At 51.4% G+C, this 25,973-nt stretch overlaps 1 protein-coding gene across 1 annotated transcript in view; it reads right to left on the bottom strand.

Moving 5' to 3' along the window:
* SEMA5B (semaphorin 5B) overlaps positions 1-18,000 on the bottom strand; it is a 117,671-nt gene extending 99,671 nt beyond the window's left edge. Inside the window, exon 1 of the mRNA XM_079922312.1 lies at positions 17,869-18,000. The gene's annotated coding sequence lies outside the window, so the exon portion shown is untranslated. The remainder of the gene's footprint in view (positions 1-17,868) is intronic.
* Positions 18,001-25,973: the final 7,973 nt, after the last annotated feature.

The following is a 25,973-nucleotide window of genomic DNA, read 5'->3' as shown; positions in this document are numbered from 1 at the left end:
AGAGTCCGCCTGCCGATGCAGGGGACGTGGGTTCGTGCCCCGGTCCGGGAAGATCCCACATGCTGCGGAGCGGCTGGGCCCCTGAGCCATGGCCGCTGAGCCTGCACGTCCGGAGCCTGTGCTCCGCAGCGGGAGAGGCCACAACAGTGAGAGGCCAGAGTACCACAAAAAAAAAAAAAAAAAAAAAAGAGAAAATGCAGCCCCACAAAGACTCTGCCCATGTCCCCTGCTCCATTTCCAGCCACTGAGACTCACCAGTGACTTGAACCCCTGCAGGGGGTCAGGACCCTGCTCCTCGCCACCCACTGGGAATAGAAAATCCAGGACCCATTTTTGAGAACATGCAGCATCCATGCTTTGAAAGAGAAATCACAGGAGGGGAAACCAGGGTGTTTTCTGACTTTAGTTCCCTTATTAACAACTGAACACACACGGACTGAGGCCTGGGTGTCAGGCGCTGGGCTGGGCAAAGGACACAAGACTAACTAGGCTCTCTCCCTGCCCTGGGAGTGGAGCTCACAGCAGGGAGGCATCATGGGGCTGAAGCGACACAGGCAGCACCAAGTGCTGAAAGTCAAGGCAGAGAGGTGCCCCTGGGCTCTCTCCCTGCTGTCCCCGAGAGTCACCTTGGGAGCCCTAAAATCCAGGGATTCCCAGGCCCCACCTGGACAGATGGAACCGCTCTTTGATGGTGGGGTCTGGGCTTCAGGAGTTTGAAAAGTATCGCCAGGTGATTCTAATGTGCTGCCAGGGAGGAGAACCGTTAAACCATACATCCCCTTTCAAAATGGGCACAACGGAGGGAAATAGGGGTCAGGGCCCCAGGGGAGCGCTACCAGCTCCAATTTGCGCCCTCCCACAAAAGCATGGCGCAGCAGGTATTCGGGCAGTAATAGCCTCCCCCAGTGGCCACCCTGGCCAGTGCCAGGACAACCCAGAGTGAGAAGGGAATGGCTTGGGCTCCTTTCCCTGTAACCTTGACCTCAAGGCTGGAGAGGACCAAGAAGTTTTGCTGACCCGGAGCCCTGGAGCACCGTGTCCCTCTCTTTCTGAAACTCCTTCTGAGTTCTAATCTTGCCTTTTAAAAAACACCCCAGTATGCTGGAGGAATGGGAAGGGACAGCACCCCCGCTGAGTGCCCCAAATGTCCAGGGAAGGGAGAGACCACAGCCGCTGATGGTGGGCACTCTGGGTGGGCAACTTCAAGTCCAACCCCAAACAGGTCTGGAGAGGAAAGTCAGAGCTCACCCTGGAGGAAAAAGGGAAGTGCCCAAGGTGTCTAGCTCTGCTCGATGTGAGGAGAGAGCACTCAGCAAGTCCAGAATTCCAGGGCTCAAGGCCAGGGTATGGTGGCCAGAGTCTCCCAGGACACCCACACTGATAGCAGGTGCTGTGCAGTGTGACGGGACAGAGCACAGACTTTGGAACTGGACACAAGGGTTTGCAACTGCCTCTTAGTAGATGTGTGGCCTTGGACATGTTCTTTTTGGATAATTTCTTCATCTATAAAATGGGTATAACAGTACCAAATTCCAAATTTTTATTGGTGTAAGAATTAAATATGGTAACGTACAAAAAGCAAGTAGAACAGCGTCTGGCATGGAGTTCAGTAAAAAGAAGTCACAGTTGCTGGGAGAAGAAAATAAGGATGTGACTGTTCTTGAACAACAGTGAAGCACTCCATTAAAAAATGGGTTTTGTCAGTATCATCATCATCATTTAGCCCAGAGCAGGTGAAGATGAATCACTGAGACTATAAAGAGTTGGTGAGCGGCCCAGAGTCTTCCTAGGGAATGGCCCCTGCAGGCATGGCAGGCAGAGCTGTGGCCAATGCTGGGAGCTCCTAGACTACGGGACTAACCAGCATCTTGCCTCCCCCAGGGTCTGTTACCTCCCTGAAGGCAAGAGCTGTGCGTCACACACCCTTATCCAAGGGGTCGAGGCTGTGAACTCAAGGAAGGTCCCTGTGTTCCACTACGGTGAGAGCTGTTAGAGCCCAGAGGACCGAGCGGGCAACGCCGCAGACCAGCTCGATCTTGGGCACCGCCGCCAGCCTCTGCTCTCTTTCCCACACCGGCTTTTCCCCGTTGCACATGGACACACACGTGGGGTGGATCGTAACACAGAGATGCTGCCATTTCCTCACCTCTCAGCACCCCCACCTGATCAAGGCCAGGTATCCCTGGTTTCTCACCTCTCACTTGGAAGTGTAACTATTATCACCAGATAATGAGAATACTAGAGGCCTGTCTCTTCAAAATCCTGAGAATGACTGTGACCTCCCCACACCCAGAGGAGTCCATTGTCACTCAATGAGAAGGACCAGCTCGGCCATGAAGCCGAATTCACAGTGTGGCACGGCTGAAACTCCAGAACCGTGGCAGCTCCCGCTGCCTCTGCACTAAATGCCATCCCAGGTCCTTCTAAGCCCTGTGAGTCTCCAGTTCACTGCAAACATCTCCACTCACAACGTAAACAAGGCTTTGAATTGAGGACCAGGAAGAATTCTGGCGCAGTCCTATCAGAGCAAGCCCAACAGGAGAACCGTTGGTCTCTCTGATGCCTCGAAGGATGGACCATCCACACATGCAGGCCACCCTGCAGTCTAAAGTCCAGCCTCCCTCCCGTCGACCTTCACACCTTCATGAAGGGTGCCAGGTTGTGTCAGACGCATGAAACAGGTCTCCTCAACACAGATAAAATCTGAGACCTGCGGTGAGTAGAGCTTGATTTCTATCAGAGCTTCTGAGATGCGAGCCTCTCCAAATCCCCTCGCCAGCCTCACTACTCCAAACCTCTAAGACAAATATGGGGTGTGACTTGGGCTGAACATCTGGGCTGTGCAGCCCAGACAGTCTGGGGCTGTCACTGAGGAGACTCCCTCGAAGATGGGGGGCAGGGGCACCATTCACATGGACAGCCAGTCCTGGGAGCCTACCCTCAAGTGTACAGGCCCAAGGGCCATTGTTGAAAGCACAGAAGTGGGGTGAGGGGGTGGTTAGTAAGCCCCTTGACTGAGCTGCTGAGCCCCTTCCTCCTGCAAGCCCTCACCTGTCAGGGCTGCAAGGGAACTGAGAGAGCCAGTGAGATAGAGTGTGACCTGGGGCCAGTTACTTAACTACCAGAGCCTCAGTTTCCCCAGCCATAACATGAGGGAACAAGTCTTGGGCTGGTCCTCTGCGGATCAGGGAACATGTGTTTAGAGAGCAGAATGTCAGGCACACTGAGCATCCAAGATGTGGTTGCCCCAGTCCAGCCTCCTTGCCACACATGAGGAAGCACAGTGCTGTATGGGTCCAACACGGGGGACTGTGGGACATCTGGGGCTCACCCTGGGCATTGATTTACCCAGATGCCCTGTGCACATGGGAAGATAGGAGATGAAGTCTGGAGTTCGGGCAAGAAGAGTGAGACTCTGAATTCACACTGGCATGGGAGGTGGGGCCTCCGTAGCGTGGCAGACTCTGCCTCAGGCCTCTGTGGAATGAACCCTTCCCCACCACCAATACACACATGCACACACCGCCTGTGACCGAAAGTTCCATCCTGGAGTTTCAGAAAGTACCCAGGACACAGGCTTCTGACAGAAGTGCAGGCCAGGGAGCAGTCACTAGAGGGCTCAGGAAGACATCCAGGCTGCTGCCCTACGGAGGTCACAGGAGAGGGCCAGCCTGGGAAGGAAGGGAGGGAGGGAAGGAGGGAGGGAGGGACAGAGAGAGAGAAAGAGAGAGAGAGAGAGAGAGAGAAAGCACTGGGGAGGAGGGGAGAGAGACCACAGCCATGCTATGGAAGGGTAGGACGGCTTCCCATAAAAGCCTCACCATCACCTCCGCAGGACACAGAATGACCCAGAGAAACCCAGAGCCCTGGGCCTCCCAGCAGTGACAGCACTTATGGACAACGTTCTAGCAGAAAAACACTGCATACCCCAAATGCTTGAACCCCCTCGTTTCCAACCTCCCCTCTACCACCAAACGCAGCTCCCTGGTTCTGTCTGGTACTTCTGATCCCCAGGACCCGGTAGGCAGGTTCCAAGCTACTGGGAGAAGGCCATGATCAGGTGGGTTCACTGTGGCCTGGTTACCTCACCTCTGTGAGTTGTGGGGTGTTAGGTAAGCTTCTTAACCTCTCTGAGGTCTTTTCCTCATGTGTAACTTGTGCGCTAACCTCTCCCTTATGGGCCTCCAGGAGTACTGAAACGAGAGACTGGTTCATGGTGGGGCGTCACACATGGTAGCTGTATTTGAGAACACAAAGAAGATCCCCCCCCAGAATTAATCCCTGGGGCTGGAGGCATTTATCCACCCCTAGGGCTACCTGTGCTTTCTCCCCTGTGTGCCCTTCTGCCCCCCTCTCCTTTTCCCTCTATCAGAGCCCCTGCATGAGGCCACAGCACGAGACTGCCAGCAGAAGGCTTAATTCAGTCACGAAGGTTTCCCCAGATAGATGACCAGGGCAGGAAAGAGCAGGGGACAGTCACAGGCATGCCCGTCCCCCCAGTTCCTAACCCACCCAGGTCCCAGACCTGGGCAGAGCCTCCCTGGCCCTGCCCTCTCAAGGAGAGGAGTTTCTGAAGCGGAAAGCGCTTCAGACATTTAGCCCAGTAGGACAATCTCAGAGCAATCCTCTCTCCCAGCAGGACCAGGCTGTGAAGCGTAATTAAAGCCACGGGTTACTGAGGAGGGGCAGCCATCTTGCCAGGAGGAGCACCCCGCCGCCGCGCATCCTGCACCTGGAGCCGTGGGTCTCAGTGGTCCAGGACACAGCAGCCGCACCACCTCCCTGCATCCTCTTCCTCCTCCATCCCTCCACCCTAGCCCTGAAGATCTCCAGCTAAGTCATGCCACAGTCGCCTTCAATCAGCTGTTGTAATTTCTCCTGCAGTTCGTATTTGAGAAGCTTTCCCTGTATCAAACGTAAATCCTCCCTTCTACAGATTGATGGTGGGAATGGGGAGAACGGACATGGACGTGAGTTAGAACCTCATGGAAGGTGCCCTGAGAAGTGTCCTTAGAGAAGGGCAGAGGCTTGAGCCCCACGCCCTCAATCGTGAGGAGGAGATGCTCTGAGGATCCTGCAGCATGGTACCGGGGATGGGGTCATCATGATGGATGAAGGGAAAGGGGGAATAGAAAAGCATGTGCATCAGACGGAGGAGAGTACGACGAGCTGGGAGACAGCAGCCTGCCTGGGTTGGAAGCCTGGGGATTGGTTTACTAGTTACCTAACATCGCCGCGTCTCAGTCACCCCATCTGTAAACGGGGGTGATAAAGTCATACCTACTCTTAGGGCTTTCATGAGTTAAGATACATACCAGAGCATTCTATTTTATTTTATTTTATTTATTTATTTTTTCATACCAGAGCATTTTAAATGGCCTGGCACAACGTAAGCTCTCAGTAAACTCTAGGAAATCCTCACGACCCTCCATCCTCTCTGCAAATTGCTCAGTCCTGGGGCTTCTTCCTCCCCCATTTCTCTCAGGCTCACTCCTTCTTCTCCATTCCAATGGCCTCACTGCATCCTGGCCCCCATCCCCACGTGCAGGGCCCAGGCTGTGACCCCACCTCCCTCCCACCCTCCACATCAGGTTCCAGCTGGCCAGTCCGCTCTGCAAAAGGACCGGTTTGTTTGGTACTCTCAGGCCCCAGATACTATACCAGGTGACCTGCTTTAGTAAAAGGAACTCATTTAATTCAATCCCCACGACCGCACTCTGAAGTAGGTATGATAGCCATTTCACAGATGAGGAAGCTGAGCCTCAGAGAGGAGAAATACTTTGCCCAGAGTCACCCTACGAGTGAATGGGAGAGCCGGCACCCAGCACCCCTCCCCTGCCCCCGGCCAGTCAGCCCCTTGGTCACACACCTCACTTTCGCCCATGCACTTACCCCCACGGAGTCACAGAGCAACAGAGAGAAGAGAAGGAGAGACTTTAGGAATGAGAGCAATGTGGGGAAGAGGAGCTGGAAGGGGGAAGAACGCTGCAAGGGAACTAACGTGGTGTCCAGACTGGGGGGCTTCTCCAGCAGGCCCTGCACTTCTGTCTTCAGCTCATGTCTTCTCCGTCTTCACCATCAGGCTGTGGGGTTCCATGGAAGGGTGCCACGGGCACAGGAGGCTCCCCAGCCTGAGGCTGGCGAAAGGCCTGTGAGAGCTCCAGCTGCTCCGAATGAGTTCAGGCCACTTGGCCCAGCCTCGCATCCCGGGGAACGTGCAAATGAGGCTCGGAGCAGCTGTGGCTCCCGCGCGACCGGGCAGGCACTAGAGGGGTTCACTGCCAGAAAGGGGTCTGCGGTGGCTTTTGCAAACCACAGAGAGGGAAAGTCCAGGTGCCGCCTGAGAAAATTCCTGCAGAGATGATAAAGGCAGGGTGGTGGAACTGGGGAAAGGCAGCTGAGACCGCGGGCAGACAATGTGTGTTCAGTAAAGAAGTCCTGTCAGGCAGAGCTCAGCTCCTCTGCTGACAGGGCCACCAAGCTGGTAGATGAGGGAAACAGGGTTCACCTGTGTAGCTGATCTTGAAACATGTGACAAGCTCTCTGTGAAATTGTTGCAAGCAAGCAGAAGGTGGCAGAACTAGTGGGACATGTAGCTGGTTGCACGATCGTAAGTACACAAGGGTACTTACCAATGGTTCAAGACCTCTTGGAGGGAAGGGTCCAGGTGCGTGCTGTAGGGCTCTGACCTATCCCACCCCATTCCACATCTCAAGTCCTTGGATCAATATACAAAAAGCACTTGAAGCTGGGAGCAACAGCAGATACACTGGATGTCAGAATTCAAAACATCTTAATCAGCTGGAGCGGCGGACTGAATTCAGACAACATAAAATAAATGAGGGGGAAATGTAGAGTTCCAAACATAAGAGCAAAAAAGCTACAGCGCTGTCATGGGTGGAACCATGGCCCCTCCCGCCCAGAAAACCTCGTATGTTCAACCCCCAGGACCTCACGTTACCTTATTTGGAAACAGGGTGGTTGCAGATGTAATGAGTTAAGATGCAGTCATATTGGAGTAGCGTGGGCCCCTAATCCAGTATGACTGGTGTCCTTACAAAAGGGGAAATTTTGAGACGGACAGGCACACAGGGACAAGGCCATGTGAAGGTGAAGACAGAGATTAGAATGATGCTTCTATAAAACAAGGAACACCAAAGACTGCCGGGAAACCACCAGAAGCTAGGAGAGGGGTGTGGAACAGATTCTCCCTCACAGCCCTCAGAAGGAACCGATACTCCCAACACCTTGACCTCGGACTTCCAGTCTCCAGGACTATGAGACAATTCACTTCTGTTGCTTAAGCCACCCAGTTTTAGTACTTTGTTATGGCAGCCGTCGCTAATGAATGCAAGTGCAAAGACAAAATTGGGAGATGGGGCTGAGTCACAGACTGTGGTATAGAAACCTGCAGGTATTGACTGACTGTTACGTTTAACAAAAGTCAGCAGGGCCACGTGCTTCTAAAAACAGCCAGGGCAGATATGAGGCTGCGTTAATGGAAGGTATGGTATCTCGACCCATGAGGGTGTGCTGGCCGGGCCTCACCCAGAGGACCAGACTTGGTTCTGGTGACCTCAACTTAAGACAAGTCAGAGGATGTTCAGAGTCCCATGCCCAGAGATGAAGAGACAAGTCAGAGAAGGACTAATGGAAGTATGGGAGAGGTAGAAGGCAACTGGTCTCCAGTGTTTGAAAAGCTGTGCAATGGGAGTGACTGGGTTTGCCTGGAATAGCCACATGTGGAAGAGATGGAGCCCATGGGGAGAGACACAGACTGCAGAGAAATAGAAGAACTTTCTATCAGACTTGTTGTCCAAAAAATCAACTAGGCCACCCTGTGGGGAGATGAGCTTTGTCTTTGAGGAACTGAAGACTCCACCAGCTGGTTACCGGAAAGGGACCTATAGAGGTGACCCCAGAATCTCCCAGCTCCAAGAAGGGCCCACTCACGTTCCCTGCCTGTCTGACACCAGCAACTCAGGCTTCTTAACTACTTAAAGTTAGAGGCTGCCATGAGAAGTTTTGGCCCCAAGACCTTTCATTGATGGCTTTAGTAGATAAAGTTGCATGCTGAAGGCAGAGAGTCTAGACTAACAGACCTCATGAGATCAAGTTTGGCAACACCCGGGTCCACTGGAAGGATGCACCCACACATGCTCTCAAGCATAGGGGTCTTGGATAGGGGTGGGAAGGAGAGTGGCCCTGGCTCTCCATTGTCCAGGAGGGAGGGAACTGGCAGCCCAAGAGTTAACTGACCCCTCACGTGAGGGAGACCCATGCTGGTGGGCGCTGTGAGGGGATACAGAGGAGCCTTCTCTCTGAGGGGTTCAAGGTAAGCTCACTGGGAAGACGGACTTCTGGAGGAAAGGCAGCTGATGCTGATGAGACCCCTCCGAAGATGACCTGGCACTAACAGCCAGCATCTACATGAGCTATGCCACTTCCTTTAAGCCTTTTTTATTTTTTTTGCGGTACGCGGGCCTCTCACTGTTGTGGCCTCTCCCGTTGCGGAGCACAGGCTCCGGACGCGCAGGCTCAGCGGCCATGGCTCACGGGCCCAGCCACTCCGCGGCATGTGGGATCTTCCCGGATCGGGGCACGAACCCACGTCCCCTGCATCGGCAGGCGGACTCTCAAGCACTGCGCCACCAGGGAAGCCCTCCTTTAATCCTTTTTTAAACTAGCCCTCCCTCGTTTTCCAGCACAAAAAGGAGGCTCAGAGAGGGAAAGGAACTTATGTAAAACTCACAACACAAAACCAGTCAAGCTGGGTTTGAACCCTAGTCTGTCTCATCCCCAAGCCCACACTCCTTCCAAGGTTCCACACTGCTTCCCCAGCTGAGGACTGCAGGCTGTAGTGCCACAAGCCTCCAGCGACAGAAAGAACCACCCAGGGTGGTCTAAAGCAGTGTCCCAAACTTCAGCACGCATCAGAACGGCCTGGAGGGCTTGCTGAAGGGCAGGCTGTTGGGCCCTACCGGGGAGCTGCCGCATTAGTAGGTTGGCCCCAGAACTGTTGCATCCCTAACAGGGTCCAGGTGCTGTGGTTGCTGCTGGTCAGGGACTTCACATTGGGAACCACTGCTCTGCAGTATTCAGGAAAGGAAATGGGTACCCTCCAGCCGCAGAGCCGCAGGGAGACAGAGGTATGCTGCCAGTCGATCCTCCGTCTCTGGGCCAGGAGTTCCCCAACGGCGTTCCAGGCAGGACTGCCAGTTGGTTGCTGCTTTGCTAGAACCCATCTGGTTGGGAAGATGCAGACTGTGAACAAATCCAGCTTCCTGTACTTTCCACTCTGGAGTCTTCTGGTTCTTCCAGGCTGATGAACTGTGTTCTCTTCTACGGGAAGTCCTATTATTCTGCAGTCAGCCACCATGACCCCCAGGATTTTCACCCTCTCTAAACAGACGGGCTCCCTTCACTAAGCCTTTTGTGGCTGGGTTTCCCAATCCCCTCCTGACCCTGCATGCCCTCGACTCATCACGCCTGAGTTGGCCAGGGTCCTCTCTAAAATCCATGTGCAGAAATGAGGACATAATGACCAGAGAGAACCCAATTTGGACCCTGCCCGTCTCTTAGTGCCCATTAAGATGGTACTGTTCTGAGCAATCCCATCACCCCGTCGGCTCCCATGAAGCCTGCGTACAATTAAACCCCTCAGATGTTTTTCTCAGGATCTGCAGCCTAATCAAGTCAGCCCCCACCCCCCCATCATGAACTTGAGTAATTAATTTTTGCTATCTAAATGCAACTTCCCATCTGCCCCTGTTAAATTTCATCCTGTTGGTTTAAACCCAGCATTCCAGTCTGTCAAGATCATTTTGAATACCCTGTCTTTTATAGGCGATGCCCATCACAGCCTTGGCATCAACAAATCTGATAAGCTTGCTTACTCCAGTTTCACCCAAGTCATGGATAAAAACGTGAAGCTTCCTTCTGCAGAATCTCGCCTGTCACAAACCATCATCCCTTTTGGAATCCCTAATCATGCGATCATACTTCCCCAAATCAGACTTCTTACAGACTAGGGAAGGTCTGTGGGCACGTCATTTCTTTCCTTGGCCGTCATTAACGCCAGACTGATGTGGTGTCTGTCATCTAAGCACTGTCACGTCACCACCTAGTTCTTGGTCATGGTCCGAATCAAATCAGAAGGACAGATTGGGCTGCTATTTCTCTACCTTTTGGGCAATGACAAGGTTACAGAGGCAAGAATGCTAAAGTGAATCCAATCCTCCACTTTAAGCAGTACTTGACATCCAACAGAAGTCAGGCTGCCTCTCCCCCTATCATAACTACAGCATGCCTGCCTCCCTGACAGCTTTATAAGCCATACTGCGAAAGTAGCATCCAAATTCTTCCAAATGGGTGGGGAAGCTGTAATAGGGGTATGGTATAACTTGGACCTTCTCAGCTGTAAGACACGCTGGGATATTGGCAACTGGTCGGTGAGGAGACAAGAAATGTTTTCTGGAGTGGGGTACTTGGAGAGAGGCATGAGGACAGAATCAAGGAGGTCAAAAGGAAAAGGGAGACTTGATGAATAGCAACCCCACTCTTCTGCGATTTGTATGTGAGAACTGCCCTTCTCCTTCTGGAGAAAGTCACAGCATACGTACACGGGATGCTGATGGAGCATTTGTGAACAGCTTGTTGACACCATAAGCCAAGAACGGAGAAAAGTATATGGAGCAGTTAAGTCTGTAGGGTCTGAAGTCGGACAGTCTAGGTTTAAATCCTAGTTCTACTACTTATTAGCTGTGTGACCTTGGGCAAATTGTTTTCTCTCCCAAGTTTTTTGTTTCCTCTGGTGGAAAGTGGAGACAAAAATAATATGTGCACATAAGGCACATGAGGATTAACAGAGATAAAGCATAAGTTGAGCTGACTGGTACATAATAATAGCTCAGTAATAACAGCCATTATGGAACAGTAGCTTGAAGGCAGTGCTGAGCGCTGAGAGTTCCGGGGCTGGAGGTGTGAAGAAGAAAATGCTAAGAAGGTTTAAGAAGAAACTAAAGATGCTGTGGGTTAGGGGCAGGAGAGACTTGGAGCTCACCTGAATGGTGAGGCAGCAATCTGTGGAACTGACCTGGAGGTGGAGCCCAGGCACAAGGCTAGGTCAAGGATTCTGACCTTCGGCTCAGATAAGGGTGAAGAAGCCAGGCTGATGCCTCAGAAAAGTTCAGTAAAAATAGTTTGTTTTTCCAGCTGTGAATATGAATGTTTTTTTATTGCTCTAGGAAGTCAGTCAAAAGTTGTCTAAATGGTCCATGTTAAAAAGAAGCATAAATATTCCACTTCTAGAAATCTGCTCTGAGGAAATAATCATCAATAGGCACAAAGATTTATAGACAAGGATGTTCACTGCAGCATTATTTATAACAGTGAAAAGTGGTTTACAGTCTAGATGTCCAGCCCACACAGGATTCGTTAAATAAATTATAGCACATCCATGAGATGAAATACCGGGCAGCCAGTGAAAAGCCCATTTGAGAAGAATACTTAAGACATGGGGAAATTATCACAATACGAGATTAAATGAAAAGGGTTGGCTACAAAACAACACAGTACAATCACAATTTTGTTACATATCTAGAAGGAAATACCCCAAAATGCTGAATGCATTACTTTTATAAATGCTTTTTAAGGAAAAAATGATCACAAAGGAGTTACACTAGAAGGAAGCTCCCACAATCAGCTTATAATAAAAAGTCATTAAATTCAGAACACAGGAACACAAACAGTAGCTATGATCTGAATGCCAGGAGCTCTAGCTGGTACCTGGCTGTTGTGAAGGGCTGAGGGCAAAGAGGATCTGCATGCCATTGGCGTGTGGCCAGGTAGAACCTAGGAAAGATTTAGGTCAGTGGCTCTCAACCATGGTTGCATTTTAGGAGCTAAAAAAAAAAAAAAAAAAATCAATGCCCAGGCTCCAATCTCAGGGATTCTGACTTAATAACGGGCTGGTCGTCTATATTTTTTCAAAGCGTTCCAGGTGGTTCTGAAGGAGCCAGTGAATTAGAGTTGAGTGGGACCAAGCTACTGTTACCTGTATACAGAGTTCACTTGAGCCTTGCTCTCTAGACTGAGCCCAGCATGTGAAGAGAGACCCACTATGGAAGCTAGAGAGATGCTAAAAGGGAGCAGACAGCCCCAAGGCACCTGGTCTATGCAGGAAAATGACCCTCAGCCTTGGGGGACATTCACAGAAGGGTTCCTTTGAGCCGACCTGTTTGGGAGCTTTTGCCACAAGGACACTGCTCCTGGCTCAGACCCTTGATGGGGCCCAGGTTACTAGCTGACTCCATAAAATCAAGAGCAGGTGGCTCTACAAAAGGGAGAGGGAAGAAAACCAAGACGCTGGGAAATCTACAGGGATCTGACTCTGCAGAAGCCGGAGCTAGTGGTATTTTCCTCTCTCCTGCTTTTGGGCAGAAACACACCCCAGCCAACAGAGCAAGGTGTGACCCTTAATGGCAGTCTGCTTTGGGCGGATGAGGCCTCTCAGGAGGGCTCCTAGTTTCCCTCAGGTGCCTTGAGGAAAGAGGAGCAGAGGGAAGAGGCTGCTAGGAACAAAAGTTTGTATTAAATGATAAGATCTCCCCAGCTTCTCACTACAGGTATAAAGTTACTCAAGCCACCAAAAGAAGGGAAATAAGAGTCCTGAGTCAGGTGCTTTACCCACTGGATCCACCTATCCCTGAATAATTAAGGGCCAACTGAGGCTCTTTTGTACTCCTTAGAGCAGGGCTCCTTGGGGGGCCTTCAGGACAATGACTAGAGCAGTAAGGAGGGAGTTTTGGCTCAGGTGGACCAGTGGGGATGGCAAGTAGGGATGGATCTAAATTGCTACCCTACCCGCCATTTCCCTGAAGTTGCTTCCCTAGAGGCAGCCTCCTGTCAATTCCGGCAGAACAGTGCCGCAGGTAACTCAAAATACTGGGTGATCAAACTGTAACATAGCTTTGCAATGCACTGTATCTGTGTTTATATGTGAATGTCTATGAGTATATTTACATACACACATATACCTGATACATAGCGGGTTTACCTTCCTAATGATGTTTGGCTCAGGTGGAGGCTAAAAGGACAATGCACTTTCTGAAGATACTGGCAATCAGGTGGGTTTCCAACAGTGGGGCTGGCTGTAACTAGAAACTGGCCTGAGACTAAATATTCCCCACAAATAATTAACAAAAAAAGAAATGAACCACTCCTGGAAAATCAAGAAGTGACGGTAATCTCCATTCAAGATGGAGAAGCCTCCCTTGTTTCTAACCCAGCTTCCTCCTTGGGGAATTTAAACCTATCTCCTCTAATTTGATCCTCAGGGGATAGCAGAACAGATGGTCACCAGCCATCCTCCAGTACCAGCCCTTCCTATCACAGAACAGGCCAGAGACATTCTTGGTTCAAATGCAAAGACATTCTGATGATACGGACAAGGCTTCAAATTCAAACGAGTTCCAGGTGCAAGTCTGATGAAGTCATCCTTATTTTTTATTTTTATTTTTTGCGTTATGCGGGCCTCTCACTGTTGTGGCCTCTCCCATTGCGGAGCACAGGCTCCAGACGCGCAGGCTCAGCGGCCATGGCTCACGGGCCCAGCCGCTCCGCGGCATGTGGGATCCTCCCGGACCGGGGCACGAACCCGTGTCCCCTGCATCGGCAGGCGGACTCTCAACCACTGCGCCACCAGGGAAGCCCTAAGTCATCCTTATTAATCGCAGATCAATGAGGGAAGTGTCACGGTGGGACTCAGCACACAGCATTGCCTTTAAAGCTCAGGGAAAGCCTAAGGGAATCCTTGTTCTCCTGTTTCAAGTCAGAGTGGAGGAGGATGCGAAGCCCAACTGTTGGGAAGTGTGCTCAAGGTCAAACTCTCCCATGCCCAGTCACCATCCCTCCCAAGTTCCTCATCCTGCTTTCCCCACTGTTCCCAGCTGCAAATTGGATAGGAAGCCATCTTTTTTTCCTTTTCCCACTCTGGAGGTACCAAGTGTAGTCACTGCTCATTGGTGAGCCCCTGACTAATGTCAGGATTAAAGAGTGCATTCTGCAAGGTTTGGTTTTCATCTCTCATGCTCACTAAAGCAGAGGGAGGGAAGCAGACATGGCAGAACCACAGAATGTTTGGCACCCCCCTTCCCTTTCAGAACTCTGCTCCCAGCTGGTACTTTCTAGCATTTAAGCAGGTTATAGGGGAGTTTTTTTCAGAAAGAAAATCTTGGAGGAGATTCCTCCATCTGAGATAGAAAGTGACATACATAAAGATCCCCTTCCAGACTACCCATCAGAGAGCCACCTCCTCAGCTAAGGCAGATGTCATCAAACCAAAAGTCAGAGACAGGGAGGTCCACAAAAATACAGCAGTATGCCAGTGAAATCCATGTGTTGCCCCCATAAGCTCTAAAAGAAGAGCTCAGTTCAGTCAATTCAATGAAACTCCATTAGTCAAGACACTTGCTTTGGCTTCTAGTCATACATTTAAGACAAGTTAGTTAAGCTTTGTCATAAATTTAAGACCAACTTAGTGATGGCTAAACTCAAATGCAAAGATCTGAATGTGAAGAAAACTCATTCATTATTTCCAACACACACACAAACACACACAGAGTCACCAGGTGATGAAGACAGGCCAGTGATCAAGGTGACTGGATGAGGCAAAGGATGATCCCAAGACTCACTGGGGTTCAGACACTGATGTATAAATAACCAAATACTCCCTCCCAATAGTTCTCTTCCTCAGATCTTCAGGCACCTGGCTTTGCCTGTGTCCACACCACAGGTACAATGTAGGTGTTCAGCCCCACTTGATGAGTGAGGAATCTGAGGCATGGAGAGGGGACTTGGTGCTGAGGGAAGAGCTAAGGTGGTGGAATCCTAGCCGTCTCAGCCCTCCCCCAAACCCTAGACCCCAAGTCCTTTGGACAACTCCATATTAGCTGTCAGGTCACCTGAACAAACCCACATGGGAAAAAAAAATCCACAATAAATTCTATCACGGCAGTAGAGGCAATGCTAGTAATTGTGTTTTCCTAGTCACGCTGATTCACCTCCATCCTGGAGATCAGAGACATGTCTTATCTACTGTTGCAGCCATAGCTTTTAGTACCTGGCACATAATAGGTGCTTGATAAATAGTGAACATGTGAGTTTAGTCCCACTGTTGGTCTTATTTACCTTGTGTCCACTCAGTAATAGAGCCAACACTTGAGGACCATGGGGAACATCTAGCTGCTGGGGGTGTGGGTGGTGGGGCATTGAAACTATATATATGAGTCCTTTAAGGCTATATAACAAGGAGACATGCACTTCTAACCAGGGATCTTGTCCTTTGCCTTCTGTGTCCATTCTACCACCTCAATCCTCAATGAAAGTAGTGAATTTGTTGACTCTATGGCATTGACCTGAATTGATATCTTCTGGGCTTTCCCTGTGGGATAGGGGAGGGTGGCCAAGATTAAGAACTGGAGTATCATGATCAATGTTCAAAAGAATTGGACCCGAGAGCATCTTCTTCCCAAGTGTACACACTGCATCCACCAATCTACAGCCTTGCCAGGCTGATCCTCTCTAAATGTCTGCTAGCCCTCTGCCCCCTTGCTGGGGCTCCCCTTCCCCTTTTCAGACCCACACTCAGGGATCAGGGCTTTCTGGATATCCCTTGGGATTCCTGAACATCCTATGTGAGCTTCCAGTTTTTTCTCATCCAATCCCTGCATAAGGCTTTACTACATCAGGGGAAGCAAAAAGTCATGGTTGGATTTTTTTTTTCTTTTTTTGTAAAGAATAAAACTGGTTTATACCCACTGGGCTGGGTGGGGAGGGGCAGGAGACCTGAGTTCCAGTCCCGCCTCTGAGTCTGGTACCTTGTATCAATGTAAAGTGCTAGATTTGTATAAGATAAGATGGCCCCCTGACCTCAAGGAACTCATCATCTCACAGTAGAATCCTAGTGGGCCCTGAGAGTCAGGGTGAGTAGGGGGCCAGCAGGTGACAGGTAGGACCAGGCTGTGGGATGTTCCAATCAATCCCCAAAGTACAGGATAACATGCACACATAGAGATTAGATCACTTAAAACTGTAATTTCTAGATCTGTAGTCTATAGAGTGATCAAGTGGCAAACTCCCTCTCTCTCTCTCTGATATTTTATCCCCCTTCCTCCTCGGTTGGTAATCTAGATTTGGGGCAGGGTACCGGCGGGTTTTTCCAAGCTGCTTCTTAATCTGTCCTCCTTTTCCTAGTTGTGAGGTCCAGTTCTCAGGCTCAAGTTCCCCTCTTCCCCTTCCTCAAGGTCATCTATCCTGGTTCAGAAAAGGTGAGAGCCCACTTTTGAAGGTCAGGAAGAACTGGGGCGGGGGGGCAGTGCGGTAAATGAGAAGGAATGGAAGAGAACAGGCTAAAAGATGAGGGAAAGTAGAGGCGGGGAGGACAGAGGCGGGCCAGAAGGGCCTGGAGGGAGACGCCGCTGCCGCTGACGAAGGAGCCGAATAAGGCCGAAGTGGTGGGGATGGGAGGGGGAGTGGAGGTGCCTGAGAAATGTGGAAGGAGATTGGACTCAGAGAAGGTAGGATCGTGGTAGGGTCTAGACACAGGCGAGCTTCCAACCTCCCAATCCCAGTTCCGCTCAGTCAAGGGGCCGGGAAAGAGCGTATCCCGAGGGCGGGCAGCCCTTCCCCGCTCCGGCTGCTCTCATCACCACCGCGGAATACCTGGAGAGGATCGCAGGGGTGGGGGCAGAGTAGGGCAGTTACCTTTCCTCCTCCCAACTCGAGGCCCACTGCAGCCCGGCGCGGCGGAGCAGGGGGAATAACCCGAGGACTGGGCACCGAGGGAAGGGGAGGAGGCAAGGAGGGCGCTTCAGGTGGCTCCTCCTGGTTGTTTAAACTTTGCGCTCGAGAAGGGGCCGGCTCTGTCCTCCCTCCGCCGCCCGCCCGCGGCTCCGCTCGTCCGGGTGTCCTCAGCCTCGCCTTCATCCTCTGCGGGTCCTACGCCCACTTCCCTCTCGGCTCCCGCCCGGCTCGGATCCCCATCCCCTCTCCTGTCTCCATCTCTCCCTGTGCCGGAGCGCCCCCCGCTCCCTCCCTCCTCACTGGATCTCCCGCAAGACGTGAGCGGAAAGTGAATGGGCAGCCCAACCACAAAGACAAATTACCATGAGAAAAATAAATCAGGAAAGCGCCGTTCGCATCCCGCGTTCCCGCCGCCGCGCCCCTCTCCGCCCGCCGAGGCGGGAGCGCCGGGCTCCGGGACGGCTGCATCTGGGGCCTGGCGGGGCAGAGTTTGGGCTCCGCAGGGCCCCGCCAGGGCAGGGGGTCTGGGAAGAATCCGGTGGGGACCCCCGCAGGCGGCGGCGCAGCAGGGACGTCCCCGAGCGCGAGATTTCACACTCCGGGCGGGCCACGCGTTCCCACGCGCCTCGCCGCCTGCGCTCTGCCTCCACCGGGTTTACTCGTCCGCCCTCTCGGAGCCTCCATCTCGGCGCCACCCTCGGCGCCTCAGCCCGGCTCTCTCCCAGCCTTTCAACCGTCCGTCCCCTCCTCCAGGCCCGGCCCTAGGTCCCCTTCGCGGCGTGCAGCCCAGACGCACCGACAGCGGCCGGGCCAGGGCCCCATGCAGCCCGGACCCGGAGCCGGCTGACGGCGGGAACGCGGCAGCACGAAGGGAGCCCAAGCTGAGGTGGCAGAGGGCGGCGTGGAAGCGCGGGGACTCCCTCCTCTCTGCCCGCAGCCTCCGCCACCTGGTTCCAACTTGCCAGCGGCCCCGGGCCCCTACCCCTCTACCCACCCGAGTTGCTGAAGTTTGCAACTTGCAGCCCAGCCCGCGCAGGGGAAGCGTCCTGTGCTCCCGGGACTCACCTCCGGGCTGCGGGCGCAGGTGCCCGGTTCCAAGCGGCTCCCGACTCCCGGCTCCCGGCGGCGGGGAGCGGCGAAGGCGACCCAGGAGGGCTGGCGGCCGGTCTGGGAATGGGGCGGCCGCGCAAGAACGGCCCCCGGCCCTCACTTGCCGCTCCAGTGCAGACGCGACCCGGGCCCGCGCCCGCCACCCTCGGGTTCCGCCAGCAGCCGCCGGACGCGCCGCCGACCCGCCCGGCTCAGCGGAGCTGGGCTCAGGCGGCAGCCCTCGCGCTCCAACTAGCTCCCGACCAGGCGCGCGGCTGAGAGCGGGGAGGAGAAGATGAGGGGGCCGAAGGAGGGAGGGAGAAGAGGTGGGGGAGGAGTTGGGAGCGAGCGGAGAGAGGGAAGGGAGCGGGAGAGAAAAGGAGGAGGGTGCTGGAGAGGACCTGCCGCGGCTGGCGCGCCACCCGCCAACTCGTGGCGCGCGGAGGAGCGCGAGGGGGCGCCCTGCACCTCCGCGTCCCCGGGCTTGGTCCGAATCCCGCCCTTGGCTTGCCAAGTGTGTTTACACGGAGGGTAGACAGAAGTCCCGCCCCGCAGCCGCCGTTCGAGCGGCGAGACCCAGGTCCCTCGAGCACTTGCTGCCTTTTTGCCACGTCCTGCCTTACCGTCCTCGGCAAGCCCCGTCTCGAACCCGGCTTTCTGCCGGGGCGTCAGCGCACCAGAATCCTGCCTACCCAACCGCTGGGGCCCGAGGAAATTCTCCCTTCCCCTCGGCTCTCCAGTGCCCCAGCCCTATCAGCTAGGGACGATCTTCCTGCCCGTGGATTTGAAGGGGGAAAGAATTGCGTACAAAACAAGGGAAATCCGATATAAATTGCAGTCGAAGGGAATGAGATGAGGCTGCTGGGCTGGACTGGAAAACCAGAATCGGCCGGATAAGGGTTAACTTTACAAGCTGCACGACCTTGGGTGAACCTCTCCAAGCCTCAGTTAATTCAGCCGTAAACTAGGGTTGGTGATAACCTACCCTACTGAGCGATTGGAGTAGGGGCTACAGTGAATAACATTAGGAACGTTGGGAGGGCATCCAATAGATTAGTGAGCGGGGCAGCCGGTGGAGGGCTCTCAGCAGAGGAGGGAAGGTTTAGCGCGACCACACCGAACAAGGCTGAATTGTTTACAAGTTTAAGTGTCTAATGTTTCTGATGGCTAGAAAACCTGAGGGAAAGACAGCGGGGACAAGCTGCTTCAAATCCTATCTGCCCGGCTGCAAGAGGGATGGGAAGAGAGCCCTCTGCTGAACAAAGAATGGTATTTTAAAATTTTTTTAAAAGGTGACCTAAGAAAAGAAAACGAAAGAATGAAGGATACAGACAAAGGACCTGAAATATTAAACCAGGAGAAGTATGATTATAAGAGACAGCTAAAGAGAACTGTGAAATAAAAATAGGTAAGTTGGAAGAAGGAAAACATTAAACGACTTTCTAGACTATGCCAGAAATTGAAGAATTAGAGTGAATCATTTTATGCAACAAAATTCTGGATAAAGGAAATCCTAGATAAAACAGAGGAATGGAGATGGTAAGAAATCTAGAGAAGCACCCTCCTACACACACACACACACACAGACACACACACACACCCCTCTGAACCAAGGTGAGAAGTAGTTTGGCCAGAATGATGGGAAAGAAAAAAAAAGAAAGAATCCAAGAAAGGAGTTTATGAGATGCTGTAAAAAGGGAAACAGTGCACAATCTCAGAAATAATGCTTTTCTAGGGCAACAGGAATGCTGAGATTCATAATGTGCAGAATGGAGAGGAACTTGCAAAGGGAAGACACTCTGAACAAGAGGAGAGAGTTGCAGACAAGAGAGAAAAAGGAAGGAAACGGGTATGTCGGGCATATAAGTCTGGTAGACCATCCATTTAATAAGGGGGTAGAAATCAAGTTGGAAGAGGTAGTGCAGGGCATCGAGTCCAAACCTATCATTTTACAGATGAGGACAATGAGATCCAGAGGGGAAGCATTTGTCCCAGAGTTGCAGGCTGGGGTGGGAGCAGGTCTCCCGATCCCCAGTCTGGTACCCTTCCACTGCTGTGAGTGTTGCCTGACCCCCCCTCCCCCCCGCCCTCCCCCATTCCCATTCCCTACAGAACCGTGGGGACTGTTTTGTTATTGCAAAAATAAAATGTGTATGAAATATAGACACCTTTTAATTAATACAAAAATCTGAAAATATTCTATATATATAGCAGGGAAAAGGTATGAGCGGGAGAGTTTCCCATTTGTTTGGTTGGGACAGTAGACAAAGTGCCTTCTGAGTGGTTGTCGGCAGCAGCTCTCTCTTGAAAGGCTATAAAAATCTTTTCCATCCTTCACCATATTCTCTCACCCTCCCTCTCTTTTTCCACTATGTTTTGATTGCCTTTTCCTTCTTCTCTTTCCACCATCACTTCATGCCCCTTCCTGGCTCTCCCCCTCCACATTATGAATGAGTGTAGGAGAGAGTTCAGTGCAGGAAGAGAAGAGGGGAGACCCCAGTCTGGGGACACAGCCCAGGAACGCTTCCTTTTCAGGGGAAGCAGGAGCCAAGAAGGTGAGACACCCAAAGAGACACAGACAGAGGAGCAGACATGCTTGGGATGCTAGGCTAATTAAACCTAATTGCATCCTACAGTATTCTATTGACTAACAGTGATTACTCAAGAGCTCTCAATACAAGAGAGCTTCAGAAGTCCAAACCTCAGGAAGGGACAGTTATTTTACTAGCCTGTCTTATCACCTGCTTCAGGCGTCCCCAGAGTTTGGCAAACCCTGAATCGTTTACTAGGAACAAAACCTGGAGCGTTGACCCCATCACCACAGTGTCACCACCACCTTCTGTCACTTTCATTAAACCCCTGCAATAACCTGTACAATAATTACTTCTATTAGGAGCAATTCTTCACCTACCAGAACAGTGTTAATTAAGCAGAATGTAAATACAGTAATTAATACAGAATTATCCAAAACAAACATGCTAAAGAACAGCAAACATAGAGGGTGGGAAGAAGTTCTTGGAATTTACTCTTGATCTAGAAATTCCAAACTTACCTTCAGCTAAGGTACCAAGAGATTAAGAAGGCCAAATTCTCATGCTCAAAGGTGACAAACCTGGGAGCCCACCTGAGGGCATTTTCTGGGAGATCTAGCTGCCTCTGAAAAACAAGAGTGCAGCCTCTCCCAGGAGTTTATGTAGGGGTGTGTGTGTGTGTGTGTGTGTGTGTGTGTGTGTGTATACCCACCTGTGCATAGCCCAGGCACAAACACAAATCCGGCCTTGCAGCAAAAGGCCAACAAGCCACAGCCACTCGTATATCAACAGGAGAGAGAGAACTGGAAAAAAGAAGGCAGCAATCACTTATAATGTCCAAATCGTTTTCTATTTGGTCCCAGAATCACCTGCTCATTGTGCCTGGGGATGGAAAAGAAAAAGGAAAATTCCCACCCCAGAAGTCATTGTCAATTTGTGAAACAAAAGCCCCTTAGGTTAGAGGAACTGAAGTGTCACTAAATGACAGCTTTGCCATTGTCCTGAGCTGATGTGAGAGAAGAGGCCTTCCTTCCTTCCTTCCTCCCCAAACACTTAAGTGCCACTCAGTGCGCTCGCTTGTTGGAGAGGTCATAAGAGGAGAGAGCCAGAGCCTCACAGTCAGCCAGCGAGGCAGCCCGAGTCACAGCAAATGCAGGACCAGAGCACCGCGGGCACGTGGAAAGCCAACAACCAGCTCCACCCAGCAGGGCAAGGAGGTCTTCACAGCCAAGGGCCCTTCTAGCTGAGAATGGAGATGGGGCAGGAACTTGCCAGACAGAGAAGCGGGAGGAAGCAGAGTATTCCAGGCAGAGGGAATAGCATGTATGAAAGCATAAGGCGATATAATTAGATTTCTGTTTTGGAAGAATTACTTGGCCCTGGTTAACAGATTCGGAGAGAGCTGAAGCCGTAAATGTGAGCAGGTGCGCTGCTGGAGGAAAGAGCACCGCACCCGCAGTTAGGGCTCCTCAGTTCTGAGACCAGCTCGTCTGCTGGCCACTAACGAGCTGGGTGTCCTTGCACAAGCCTCTTAACCTCTCCAACCTCAGTTCCTCGTGGCTAAAACGAGAGGGGTCGATTGGCTGCTTTCTAAGGTCCTCCTGGTACAACATTCTATGATTCTGACTCTCCCTGCAGACACTTCTTTAAATTATGTCCTTTACTATGTTGATGCACTGAGTCTTTTCCAGTGTTTAGCACTTCACAGTTTACAAAAGTCTTTTCCATACAATATCTTTTGGCCTTCACGCCATGTGAAGGAGGTAGTCACACTGCCACCTGGGATGGTCTTGTCCAGCCCCGGGGGCTGTAAACACCATCTCTGCTGATGACATCTAAGTTTCCATTAGCAGCTCTGACCTTTCTCCTGAAACCCAGATGCAGAGAACCGACTGCCTGCTGCCCTCCATGTAAACATCTAATAGGCATCCCAGACTTAACTTCTGATTTTCTTTCCCCAAAGCAGCTCCTCTCTCAGACTCTTCCAACCTAGTAAATTAAAACTCCAGTCTTTGGGCTTCCCTGGTGGCGCAGTGGTTGAGAGTCCGCCTGCCGATGCAGGGGACGCGGGTTCGTGCCCCGGTCCAGGAAGATCCCACATGCCGCGGAGCAGCCAGGCCCGTGAGCCATGGCCGCTGAGCCTGCGCATCCGGAGCCTGTGCTCCGCAACAGGAGAGGCCACAACAGTGAGAGGCCCACGTACCGCAAAAAAAAAAAAAAAAAAAAACTCCAGTCTTTGAATTCCTCAAGGCCAAAATCTTGAGTTCATCCCACACTCCACCTGTAAACCGTCAATAAGTCCCATTGAAATATGTTCAGAATCTGGCTACTTCTCACCACCTCCTCCTCTAGCACCCCAATTCAAACCACTCTCTTCTCTCACCTGGATGTCTGCTCTGCCTGCTTCCACCTTTGTGCCTACTGTCTGTTCTCCACGCAGTAGCCATCCGCAGTCAGATCCTCGCCCTCCTCTGCCAAAAAAAACCCTTCCATGGCTCACCAGCTCCCTAGAGGAAAAGCCACAGCCTCTCCAAGCCCACGAGGCCCTTTCTGACATCATCTCCTACTGCTCTCCCCTCCTTCACTTCTCGCCTGCCTCCCCAGCCTCTCCACTGTTTCTGGAACACCTGAAGCTCCCACCTCCAGGCCTTCGCACTTGCTGTTCTCTCCGCCTGGAAAGCTCTTCTGTCAATGTCCACATGGTCGTTCCCTCTCTTCCTTCAGAGTCTGCTCAAACATCAGTTCATTAGCAATGCATTACTATCCTTTCAAAAAAGACAAACCCCTGTCACCCTTTATCATCACCTGACATTGTACATATTTATTATCCATCTGCCCTAACCAGGATATAAATTCCACGACAGCGGAGGCATTGCCCAGTTTGTTCATTGCTGTAATCCTAGCCCACAGAATGGTACTACGTGAAAACAAGTGCACAATAATGATTTAAGAGTGAGTCATTATTATTATCCCCGTTTTACAGATAAGGAAACTGAGGCGCAATGTTACAGTTTTCAGAGCCGAGATTTGAACTTAGATTTCTCCCTATCAGTGTTCTCTCCAACTGATTATCAGTTAACATCTGCATTTGCACTTAAAAACTTGCAATAGAAGATGCATATTAGAATAAAACATATACTAATTGTTTTCCACCCAGTTCACCACATGTGTCCATTGACCCACACAGCAGCGCTCCAAGTCAAAGCACAGTGGAGCGTGAGCTCTGAAAACCCAGACCTCTAAATGGTCACCCACCCGACATGAGCACGTTCATTCTGGCGTCATTTTTGTTTCTTGTGTTATAGTGCTAATTTTTCTTCTCATCTCCTGAGAAAATAAATTGCCTTCCAGGCCTTCACATATTTACTCTCACACATTCTCTCAGGCAGCATGAAGATCAGTGTGTACATGCACACACACACACACACACACACACACGCACACACACGCACACATACACCATTTTCATGTCTCCTAAGTCAGGGGTGTGGTGAGAGAAGGCAGGCTGACTTTGTAGTTTGTCCTTGGGATGACACCCAGGGATGATCATATCTGGCTCCCCAGGCGGTCAAGAGCACCTCTTCGCCTTCCTCTTTCCCGCTTTTCTGACAAACATGTCAGACTGGGGCTGAGGATGAGTCAGGAGGAAGTGAGGTATGGGAGATCAGAAGGAAGGACAGAGGCAGGGCTGGTCCCCCGGATGACACCAGGCTTCCTGGTAGATGCTCCAGATAAAGGGCCAAGTCAAGTGCTCAACCCCAGGCAAGGGGGCAGGGGTCACTCTCCGGACATTTGGACGCAAGGAAGAACACAAGGTGTGGCCGCCCTTCCTGAAGACATTTGAAACAAGAGATCTGTGTCTGTGATTATCTCTGAGGACCATGGTGAAGTCACAAAAGTCCCAGATGGATCAGAAAAGATGGGTGTTGGCCAAGAAAACCTACACCAATGTCCCCAGAAGGGTATCTGAATCTTGTTAAGAAGAGAATCCCAGGTTGTGACCAAGAAGAGGCCCAAGCCTGGCACTTAGAGGACCCCAGCAGGGCCAGACCTCTAGACAGGATGTAGCAAGGCATCTGAAGGAGAACCTGCTGCCTGAGTTGGGGTAGAACACCTCTAACATGGTTGAGAGGTGCAAAAAGACTCCTTTACTCTGGCCAAAATGTCTCCCCTCTGGTGTTCCACGGCCTGTGAAATCCATGGTGGGGAAAAACTAGGTTGGCAGAATGCCTTAAGCTGACCTATAAATTAACAACCCCTTAGCAGGAATGGGCGGTGAACAGTAATTCCCTCCAAATTACCTACCGAGCACACCACTGTGCTGGCACCATACGACGCATCCAGAATCCTGGCCCGTGGAGAGCAGTCATTCAATACTTTATTATTGATTGAAGGTATGGAGGGATAGTGGGAGATGATGCTGAACTGTGAGCAGAGCCGGATTAGGGAGGACTTGAATGCCGTGGAAGGAGTTTGGATTTAATCCTACAGGCCAGGGACTTCCCTGGTGGTCCAGTGGGTGAGACTCTGCACTCCCAATGCAGGGGGCCCGGGTTTGATCCCTGGTCGGGGATCTAGATCCCGCATGCTGCAACAAGGTTCCTGCGTGCCGCAGCTAAGACCTAACGCAGCCAAAAAAAAAACCAAACCTACAGGCCAGGAAAAGAGAATCATCTGAGGTTTGGAGCAGGAGCCTGACATGGTGAGATGGGAGACAGTGGGTGGGCTTGAGTGAGGGAGGCCAATAAGAGACCATTACAACGGTCCCTGCAACTCCCTGAGACCTTGATTAGGGCAGACATGACAAAAATAATGAAAACCCTTAGGTAGGAATCTAAGGGATTGGAATACAGAATAGGAGGCTGAGATGGAGAGAAATAAAAAAAAAATAATAATAATAAGAGCAGGGATATGGATGCCCAGAAAAGTTTGGGCTGTGAGCCAAGTGAATAATAAGGGAAGACATGATGAAGAGAACTTTGCCCCTGTCAATACGGCTTAGCGCTGGCTCTGCCCCAAGTCTGAGAAATGAAGGGGGTTGGGACGTGTCCTTAACACATCCTAGTGATGCTGCAGGCAGCTCAGATCTCAGATGTTAGGTGAGAAGCACCACCGATTCTCAGGAAGAGGCAGTATGCTCCTTCATTTCAATTAAATACTAATTTTCCCACTTCTGTTATCTGCTCTGCTCTGCACTGAGGCTGGAGAGGACACAGAGGATGAGCGATGCTTAAGGGATGGTCATCATATTAGGAATGCGAGGTGCATGTAAGAAGTAAATATCAGGTGAATGCCAGATTGGCCGCTTCAGGCAATAAACACCAGAAAAGTTCTGGGGAAAGAGAGAGCCCACTGGAGCTGGGTCCAGGAAGGTTTCTTGCAGGAGGTGGAAATTGCCCTGGACCACACTGAAAATGTAGGTGTGGAAAGGCACAGGGGAAGGAAGAGACACACAGTGGAGTTCTTTGTGAAAGTAAAAAAGGAGATAAGGGAGAAACAGCTATAATCTACCTAGGCTTTTAAAATCTTTTGACAAATTTCTTTAAGGAA

Source organism: Stenella coeruleoalba, assembly GCF_951394435.1.
Source record: "Stenella coeruleoalba genome assembly, chromosome: 5".
Classification (NCBI taxonomy): domain Eukaryota; kingdom Metazoa; phylum Chordata; class Mammalia; order Artiodactyla; family Delphinidae; genus Stenella; species Stenella coeruleoalba.
This window is presented reverse-complemented; position numbering and strand designations above follow the sequence as displayed.